Here is an 11,271-nt window from a genome sequence, read left to right as displayed (position 1 = left end):
AAAGAGAAAGAAGTCTCGTTAATCTCTTCATGCTCGTTCCAAGTTCGAAGTACCTTTTGGCCAAAGAAAAACCCGCTTCCTGACACGATTGCCTCTTTATCTTTATATAGATAGATTCTATGGGGTTATTACTTAGTAAGTCTATTTTGTACAAGAGCCCCTCCTATCTGATAGAAAAGGGTCCCATGATCCCGAGCCGATCTTACCTTGGCTCGCAAACCCCAAGTTTGTCTATGAAGAGCTAATCTAATTGTATTTTTTTCTAGAATGGATTTCTTATGTGGAATACTAATGGATAGGGCTTCGTTGCTAAGTGCTACAAGATCTAGTGCACTGGAACTCGTGGTTATGGACCCGAATCCTTTAGTATGGAACATTGTCTTTTCCAAGTAAAAACCCCTAGTATATGAAAGAATGAAAAGGTGCTTTCGTTCTTGTGGAATAAGAAGCCCTCGTACCTTAATGAAAGGAAAATCGTAATTTTTCGTTAGGTATTTGACCAAATAGGATCGTCCAGTTCCTACAGAACCTATCACTAAAATACCCGATAGGGCTAAGCGGAACGAAAAGGGTTTTCCATGAGATGGTAAATGAAAACGATTAGTCCCACACGAGGTTTGGGAATAAGTGATTGTCTGATAATGAGCAAGGAATATACGTCTTTCTGCTAAAGAGGATCTATTAAACTCATAATTCATTAGATCCTTGTTATCAATGCCAACTAGGTATCATAAGTAAATGGATCCCGGTTGTTCAATCCTTTGATAACCAAGGTCATTCTTTGCTAAAGAGAAATGATCACTATGAGTCAGACTCAATAGAATTGGATCCATTCCAAATAGCGAGAATTAGGATTCTTGATCCCTCTCAATCTCTCTTTCAATTCGAGGATCCAGAGGTGTTTTCATAGTCATCTCCGAATATTTGCCATCTCGGAATATTTTCGATTTCATTTTTCTATGATATGTCTTTCTATATGAAAATTGGTTATTTACGATGTACGATGATCCCTGTTAAGCATCCATGGCTGAATGGTTAAAGCGCCCAACTCATAATTGGTAAATTTGCGGGTTCAATTCCTGCTGGATGCACACGAACGGGAACATTCCATAAGTCTATTGGAACTGGCTCTCTATCCATGGAATCTCATCCATCATCCATACATAACGAATTGGTATGGTATATTCATACCATAACATAAGAACAATAAGAACTCGAATTCTTATCGATACTGGAACTCAGAGCATAGGAGGGAAAGTCGATTTATGGATGGAATCAAATACGCAGTATTTACAGAAAAAAGTCTTCGTTTATTGGGAAAGAATCAATATACTTTTAATGTCGAATCGGGATTCACTAAGACAGAAATAAAGCATTGGGTCGAACTCTTCTTTGGTGTTAAGGTGGTAGCTGTGAATAGCCATCGACTACCTGGAAAAGGTAGAAGAATAGGACCTATTCTGGGCCATACAATGCATTACAGACGTATGATCATTACCCTTCAACCGGGTTATTCTATTCCACTTCTAGATAGAGAAAAAAACTAAAGGAGAATACTTAATAATACGGCGAAACATTTATACAAAACACCTATCCCGAGCACACGCAAGGGAACCGTAGACAGGCAAGTGAAATCCAATCCACGAAATAATTTGATCCATGGACGGCACCGTTGTGGTAAAGGTCGTAATTCCAGAGGAATCATTACCGCAAGGCATAGAGGGGGAGGTCATAAGCGCCTATACCGTAAAATAGATTTTCGACGGAATCAAAAAGACATATCTGGTAGAATCGTAACCATAGAATACGACCCTAATCGAAATGCATACATTTGTCTCATACACTATGGGGATGGTGAGAAGAGATATATTTTACATCCCAGAGGGGCTATAATTGGAGATACTATTGTTTCTGGTACAAAAGTTCCTATATCAATGGGAAATGCCCTACCTTTGAGTGCGGTTTGAACTATTGATTTACGTAATTGGAAGTAACCAATTAGGTTTACGACGAAACCTAGAAATCGATCACTGATCCAATTTGACTACCTCTACGGGATAGACCTCAACAGAAAACTGTTGAGTAACGGCAGCAAGTGATTGAGTTCAGTAGTTCCTCATAGAAAATTATTGGCTCTAGAGATATGGTAATATGGAGAAGACAAAATTGTTTGAAGCACGCACAGAACCGGAAGCGCCCCTTGTTTCAAAGAGAGGAGGACGGGTTATTCACATTTAATTTGATGGTCAGAGGCAAATTGAAAGCTAAGCAGTGGTAATTAAGACCCCCGGGGGAAAATAGGGATGTCTCCTACGTTACCCATAATATGTGGAAGTATCGACGTAATTTCATAGAGTCATTCGATCTGAATGCTACATGAAGAACATAAGCCAGATGACGGAACGCAGAGACCTAGGATGTAGAAGATCATAACATGAGCGATTCGGCAGATTTGGATTCCTTTCCTATATATCCACTCATGTGGTACTTCATCATATGATTCATATAAGATCCATCTGTCTAGAGATCGTCATATACATCTAGAAAGCCGTATGCTTTGGAAGAAGCTTGTACAGTTTGGGAAGGGGTTTTTTGAGAGAAAAGAAGAATCTACTTCAACCGATATGCCCTTAGGCACGGCCATGCATAACATAGAAATCACACGTGGAAGGGGTGGGCAATTAGCTAGAGCAGCAGGTGCTGTAGCGAAACTCATTGCAAAAGAGGGTAAATCGGCCACTTTAAGATTACCATCTGGGGAGGTCCGTTTAGTATCCCAAAACTGCTTAGCAACAGTCGGACAAGTGGGTAATGTTGGGGTGAACCAAAAAAGTTTGGGTAGAGCCGGATCTAAGTGTTGGCTAGGTAAACGCCCCGTAGTAAGAGGGGTAGTTATGAACCCTGTGGACCACCCCCATGGGGGCGGTGAAGGGAAAGCTCCCATTGGTAGAAAAAAACCCACAACCCCTTGGGGTTATCCTGCGCTTGGAAGAAGAACTAGGAAAAGGAAAAAATATAGCGATAGTTTTATTCTTCGTCGCCGTAAGTAAATACGTAACTAGGAATATGGAAAATTGCATTTTTGGAATTTGCAATAATGCGATGGGCGAACGACGGGAATTGAACCCGCGCATGGTGGATTCACAATCCACTGCCTTGATCCACTTGGCTACATCCGCCCCTTATCCAGCTAAAGGATTTTTTTCTTTTTTCCATTGATCATTATTCTATTTATTCTGACCTCCGTACTTCGATCGAGATATTGGACATAGAATGCCACTCTTTAAAAAGGAAAAAAGGAGTAATCAGCTGTGACACGAAAAAAAACGAATCCTTTTGTAGCTCATCATTTATTGGCAAAGATAGAAAAGGTCAATATGAAGGAGGAGAAAGAAACAATAGTAACGTGGTCCCGGGCATCTAGCATTCTACCCACAATGGTTGGCCATACAATCGCGATTCATAATGGAAAGGAACATATACCTATTTACATAACAAATCCTATGGTAGGTCGCAAATTGGGGGAATTCGTGCCTACTCGGCATTTCACGAGTTATGAAAATGCAAGAAAGGATACTAAATCTCGTCGTTAACTGAATTCTGAATAGAAAGATTAAGAAGAAAAAAAGATTCAAAATAAAGACAGAAATACCCAATATCTTGCTAGAACAAGATATTGGGTATTTCTGTCTTCAAAAATTCTTATATGTTAGCAGAAAAACCTTATCCATTAATAGATGGAACTTCAACAGCAGCTAAGTCTAGAGGGAAGTTGTGAGCATTACGTTCGTGCATTACTTCCATACCAAGGTTAGCACGGTTGATGATATCAGCCCAAGTATTAATAACGCGACCTTGACTATCAACTACAGATTGGTTGAAATTGAAACCATTTAGGTTGAAAGCCATAGTACTAATACCTAAAGCAGTGAACCAGATTCCTACTACAGGCCAAGCAGCCAAGAAGAAGTGTAAAGAACGAGAGTTGTTGAAACTAGCATATTGGAAGATTAATCGGCCAAAATAACCATGAGCAGCCACAATATTATAAGTTTCTTCCTCTTGACCAAATTTGTAACCCTCATTAGCGGATTCATTTTCAGTAGTTTCCCTGATCAAACTAGAGGTTACCAAGGAACCATGCATAGCACTGAATAGGGAACCGCCGAATACACCAGCTACACCTAACATGTGGAATGGATGCATAAGGATGTTGTGCTCTGCCTGGAATACAATCATAAAGTTGAAAGTACCAGAGATTCCTAAAGGCATACCATCAGAAAAGCTTCCTTGACCAATAGGGTAAATCAAGAAAACAGCAGTAGCAGCTGCAACAGGAGCTGAATATGCAACAGCAATCCAAGGACGCATACCCAGACGGAAACTAAGTTCCCACTCACGACCCATATAACAAGCTACACCAAGTAAGAAGTGTAGAACAATTAGCTCATAAGGACCACCATTGTATAACCACTCATCAACAGATGCAGCTTCCCAAATTGGGTAAAAGTGCAATCCGATCGCCGCAGAAGTAGGGATAATAGCACCAGAGATAATATTGTTTCCATAAAGTAAAGAACCAGAAACAGGCTCACGAATACCATCAATATCTACTGGAGGGGCAGCGATGAAGGCGATAATAAATACAGAAGTTGCGGTCAATAAGGTAGGGATCATCAAAACACCGAACCATCCGATGTAAAGACGATTTTCAGTGCTAGTTATCCAGTTGCAGAAGCGACCCCACAGGCTTGTACTTTCGCGTCTCTCTAAAATTGCAGTCATGGTAAGATCTTGGTTTATTCAAATTGCAAGGACTCCCAAGCACACGTATTAACTAGAATATAGATAATAGAAGGCTTGTTATTTAACAGTATAACATAGACTATATACCAATGTCAACCAAGTCAGCCCAAAGATTAGCTATCCATATAACTAAATTAACCAAACCAATAATTTTGTATTTGTAAATGAAGTGAGTCAAAGTGAAAAACTTTGATGGGTCTTTTCTATATGGGTTGCCCGGGACTCGAACCCGGAACTAGTCGGATGGAGTAGATAATTCTTCCTTGTTACAATAGAGAAAAATCCCTCCCCAAATCGTGCTTGCATTTTTCATTGCACACGACTTTCCCTATGTAGAAATAGCCAATTTCTATTCCAAAGAGGAAGTTCTACTAATTTTTTTAATTAGTAAGTTGATTCACCTACTCTTTATTATAATAAAAAGAACATTTCAGAATGAAAAATAGAAAAGTTTTTTCTTGATCATTTATCAACCCTTTCCTGTTTCTTAATTTCGTCTAATGATTAATTAAGAGGGTTGACCAGGTCATTGATACGTATAATATCCAAATACCAAATACGCTCAGTGTGTGATCCACAGAAAGAAAAAAGAGTTGTTTTGGTGAACATCAAAGAAAAAACTTGCTCTTCTTCCATAAAAAATTCTTCTAAAAATGCCGAACCCAATCGTTGCATAAAAGTTCGTACCGTGCTTTTATGTTTACGAGCTAAAGTTCTAGCACATGAAAGTCGAAGTATATACTTTAGTCGATACAAAGTCCGTTTTTTCGAAGATCCACTATGATAATGAAAAAGATTTCTACATATCCGACCAAATCGATCAAGAATATCCCAATCTGATAAATCTGTCCAAATGGGTTTACTAATAGGATGCCCCGATCCAGTACAAAATTGAGCTTTTGATAAGTATCCTATGAGGAGAGTAGCGGGGACTATGGTATCGAATTTTTTCATTCGAGTATCTATTAGAAATGAATTCTCCAGCATTTGATTCCTTACTAACAAAGAACTTTTTTGTACACTTGAAAGGTACCCCATAAAATCGAAGCAAGAGTTTGCTAATTGGTTTATATGGATTCTTCGCGGCTGAGTCCAAAAACAGAAATAATATTGCCAGAAATTGATAAGGTAGCATTTCCATTTCTTCTTCAAAAAAAAAGTGCCTTTTGATGCAAGAATTGCCTTTCCTTGATATCGAACATAATGCATAAGAGGATCCATAAAGAACCATAGGGTTTTCCGAGAAAAACCAGGGTACATTATCCCAAAATGTTCCATCTTCCTAGAAAAGTGGATTCGTTCCAGAAAAGTTCCAGAAGATGCTAATGGTAAGCAAGAAGATTGTTTACGAAGAAACAACAAAAAAAATTCATATTCTGATACATAAGAGTTATATAGGAATTGAAATAGTCTTTTATTTTCTTTTTGAAAAAAAAAAATGGATTTCATTGAAGTAATAAAACTATTCCAATTCGAATAATAGTTGAGAAAGAATCGCAATAAATGCAAAGATGGAACATCTTGGATACGGTATTGAAGGAGTTGAACCAGGATTTCCAAATGGATAGGATAGGGTATTTCTATATGTGATAGATAATCCAAATGCAAAAATTTGTCTTCTAAAAAGGGAAATATTGAATGAATAGAGCGTAAATTCTGAAACTTTGGTATTTCTTTTTCTTTCAGACAAAAAAATTCCCGTAGCGAGAATGGGATTTCCACAACGATCGCAAACCCTTCAGATAGAATCTGAGAATAAAACTCAGAATAAAAATAATTTTTGTAATCCAATAATCGATCTTGGTTAGGATGATTAACCGAGTTATCCAAAAAATTCTGCTGATACATTCGAATAATTAAACGTTTCACAAGTAGTGAACTAAATTTCTTGTTATTACAACTAACAACTATTTCCACAGGTTCAGAACCATTTAATCCATAATGGTGGGCAAATGCATAAATATATTCCTGAAAGAGAAGTGGGTAGACAAAGTATTGTTGACGAGATTTATGTTTTTCTGAATACCCTTCGAATTTTTCCATTTGTATTTCTACTTGAATCAGAGAGAAGAAGCATTTCTCGGTTTATCGAATGATGATACATAGTGCAATATGGTCAGAACAGGGTGTTGCATTTTTAATACAAACCCTGGAAAGAAAGGGAGTCTAATCCACAGATCTTTTTCTGCTCCTTTTCTACCCAATTAGTTTATGTTTGTTCTAATTAAAAAAAAAGAACAGAACAAGTTTTTTATTTTTGCAGGCCAATCGCTCTTTTGACTTTGGAATACAGCCTCTTTATCAATATACTGCTTCTTTTACACATTCAATCCATAACATCCCTTATTCAATCCATAATCAAGAATAATTAGGATTTCTAAAAAAAAAAAGAAAAAATAAAGGGTCCACTCATAGGAAAACCCAACCTTTCCCCGCATCCGGCACTAATCTATTTTTAACGTCTAATTAGAGCGGGGAATCATTCCAATTAGGAAGTTCAGCTCGTTGCTTTTTATTTTACCAGAATTGGAGCCAGGCTCTATCCATTTATTCATTAGACCCAGAAAATCGTAATTTTGGATTCCATTCAAAAAAGATTGATTTTATTACGACATGCTATTTTTTCCATTCATTACCTTTGAGGATCAGTCGTGGTCTTCTAGACTCTACCAAGAGTCTGGACGAATTTGTTGTTTCATCCAAATGTGTAAAAGATCATAGTCGCACTTAAAAGCCGAGTACTCTACCATTGAGTTAGCAACCCAGATAAAAAAAGGATCTTAGATACGATCGAAATCCAAAAATCAATGGAATTACACCGCGCGCTTCTGTCAAAACATTGAACTAGCAAGACATCAAAAGATTTTTTTTATCGACCATGAAAAACACTCAAATGCCAAAACGAACAGGTCCGGTGAAATTCCACTAAAGTAAAGTTAAAAAAAGAGCGACCCTAATCACGATGGCCAAATTCTCCTTATTTTTAGCGATTTTTATTAACAAAAAATATATATTATAAAAAATATATATTATATTGTATGAGAATACATGCAAGAGGAACACCCTTATCATTTGAGCGAAGTGTAGGCGGAAAAATTGAATATGGAGTGAGGATAAAGAGACCCATCTATCTACAAATTCTATTTGTTCAATAGACCTTTGTCAATGGAAATACAATGGTAAGAAAACAAATTAGATAGAAAAAGTAAATAAAATAGGGGCTTATGTTGGATTGGCACGATATAATATAAATCCAAATAGGATTAAAAAAGAGGTAAATTGTGTCTAAATAATTAGACAACTAGGAATACTAATAATCTTCTCCTATCCTATTTTTTGATTCATTTAGTTCTTCAATTAACTCAAAGTTCTTTCTTTTTCTTTAAAGAATTCTGCCTTCCTTAAAATATCATAAACAGTTCTTGTTGGTTGAGCACCCTTTTCAAGGAAATAGAGAATAGCTGGAACATTTAAACAAGTTTGATTCTTTATCGGATCATAAAAACCTACTTTTTGAAGATCTCTTCCTTCTCTTCGAGATCGAACATCAATTGCAACGATTCGATAGACAGCTTATTGGGATAGATGTAGATAAACAACGCCCCCCCCTAGAAACGTATATGAGGTTTTCTCCTCATACGGCTCGAGAAAATGATTCGAATTTCTGTCGATAATAATAGAAATTAGACTATGACGTGCATTAATTTCCTTACAGAAAAAACAAATTTCATTTATACTCATGACTCAAGTGGGCTAATTTTGCCTGACAAACTTCGAAGGCAAAATCCTTCCAAAATTTTTGAGTCGTCTTTAAACTCTTTTCTTTGTCTCATTTCGAACGAATTGACTTTTATTCCTTATTCTAATCCAACTCTGTTGTTGAGACAATTGAAAATTGTGTTTACTTGTTCTGGAATCCTTTATCTTTGATTTGTGAAATCCTTGGGTTTAGACATTACTTCGGGAATTCCTATTTTTTTCTTTCAAAAGAGTAGCAACATACCCTTTTTTCTTATTTCCTTCGATAAAGCATTTATCTCTTCTATAGAAATCTAATAAGAGGGATTGATTCTGATATACTTTTATTGGACTTTCTTCTTATTTTAACCTTTCGATTTATTTCTATATTAAGGATAGACTGACAAAGTTGGCCTAATTTATTAGTTTTCACTAACCCTAGATTCTTTCCCTTGATAAAAAAAATTCTGTCCTCTCGAGCTCCATCGTGTACTATGTTACTTAAACCCAGCGCAAATTTGGTTCGGAACGAATAGAACAGGCTATGTCGAGCCAAGAGCATTTTCATTACTATGGAAAATGATGGATAGCAAAATCCACAATCGATCATGTCCTTCAAGTCGCACGTTGCTTTCTACCACATCGTTTTAAACGAAGTTTTACCATAACAAACATTCCTCTTTTCATTGCAAAGTGGTATAGAGAATTGATCCAATATGGATGGAATCATGAATAGTCATTGGTTTAGTTTTTTTATACTAATTAAAACTTGCTATCTATGGAGCAATATGGATAAAAGAAAGTAAGTATTTATCCGGGAAGCCTCCGCCAAGATCCAATTTATTTAAACCCATATTAAAATTCTATCATATGAATGAAACATAGTTTGAAAAAGACGACTAAACAAGTTTGCTTAAAACTTATTTATTCTTAAATTTCCACCCTCAACGGATGGCTCGAGATGATCAATCTTGAAGTGAGAAAAGAAGGATTGACTCTTCCTCAATAAATAAACTATCAACCTCCAAAAAAGTTTAATTAATTTAATTACTAGAATTAGAATTCTAGTAGTAATATATTTTTTCAGTACCAAAAACAATTAACTATAATAACTAAATAAACTATTCCAATGAAAAGATTGAAAGTTTTTGGTAGTTATAGAATTCTCGTACTTCTTCAACTCGAATACCAAAAGGAAGAAAAAAATATGACTAAGTGATTTTATAGTAGAGGCATATCCTGAATGTGCTTGATAGATCCCATTTTTTCATGAAAATAAAGATAGTCAATTTGACTGGACTTAAGACTTTATTATGTTTTCTGAGAAAGAATAAGATATCATTATTCTCTTTAATAAACTTTTGTCTCGTACGGAATACTATATGATTTCACCGTTTGTTTCATCAGAAACAATCTGGGACGGAAGGATTCGAACCTCCGAGTAACGGGACCAAAACCCGCTGCCTTACCACTTGGCCACGCCCCATTTCGGGTTTTATGCGACACTAATAAACACTAGTATGTTTATTTGTTATTCGTCAATACCATTTCAATTACATAAAAAAGGAGGGATATTCTCTTGCTAGTATTCTACACATGCGGATAATATAGAATCAAAAAAATGCATTGATCATTACATGGAATTCTATTAAGATATTATATGAAAGTCGAATTTATTCCACTCTCATTTGAGAGTGCGAATACAAGGAGGTATTTTGTGTTTGGGAAAGTCCGAAGAAAAAAGATTTTGAATCTGCCTTTTCCTTCTTTCCCTTAAAAAAATAACTCAAGAAAAATCCAATTATTTACTCTACAAGAATGAAATGCTTGTTATGCCTAATATACTTAGTTTAACCTGTATCTGTTTTAATTCTGTTCTTTATCCTACTAGTTTTTTCTTTGCCAAATTACCCGAAGCTTATGCTATTTTCAATCCAATCGTGGATATTATGCCTGTTATACCTCTATTCTTTTTTCTATTAGCCTTTGTTTGGCAAGCTGCTGTAAGTTTTCGATGAAATCTTTAGTACTCTGTATGCCAAATTGAATGATGTGTTCATTCCAAAAAAATTTTAAAATGGGTAAAAGCCGAGAAGTTTTATATTTTTATATTATGAACCTTCGATTCTAAAATTTAAATTCTTCTACATTGAATGGGTAGCTACAGCAATAAATTTGGATCAGCCTTTCTACTCCCCTGCACCTAGGTTGAGCAGGTACCTAAAGGTACCTACACAATACCTAACCACCTAACCCTATTTTTGCTATTGATAAGAGTGCTTATTATAAAAGAATTCTTGCAATTTTTTTCAAGAATTCTTTTTTGCATTTTTAGGTATAAAAAAAAACCATCCTAGTGGATCCGTGTGGTAAGGAAAAACTGGTAATCTATTCCTTAAAAAAAAATCTTGGAGATTATGTAATGCTTACTCTCAAACTTTTTGTTTATACAGTAGTGATATTCTTTGTTTCACTCTTTATCTTTGGATTCTTATCTAATGACCCAGGACGGAATCCTGGACGCGAGGAGTAAAAATTCAGTTTTTTTTTTTCTTATTGGATTTGTTTCGTACATTTATCTATGAGAAAATCCGGGGGTCAGAATTCTTTCCAATTCGAAAGTCCCAAATGATCCAAGGGAGCGGAAAGAGAGGGATTCGAACCCTCGGTACAAAAAAATTGTACAACGGATTAGCAATCCGCCGCTTTAGTCCACTCAGCCATCTC

The sequence above is a fragment of the Triticum urartu genome, unplaced genomic scaffold (assembly GCF_056163025.1).
Source record: "Triticum urartu cultivar PI428250 unplaced genomic scaffold, HENAU_Tu73 scaffold651, whole genome shotgun sequence".
NCBI classification, from domain to species: domain Eukaryota; kingdom Viridiplantae; phylum Streptophyta; class Magnoliopsida; order Poales; family Poaceae; genus Triticum; species Triticum urartu.
The sequence above is the reverse complement of the archived record's forward strand: the minus strand, read 5'-3'. Positions refer to the sequence as shown.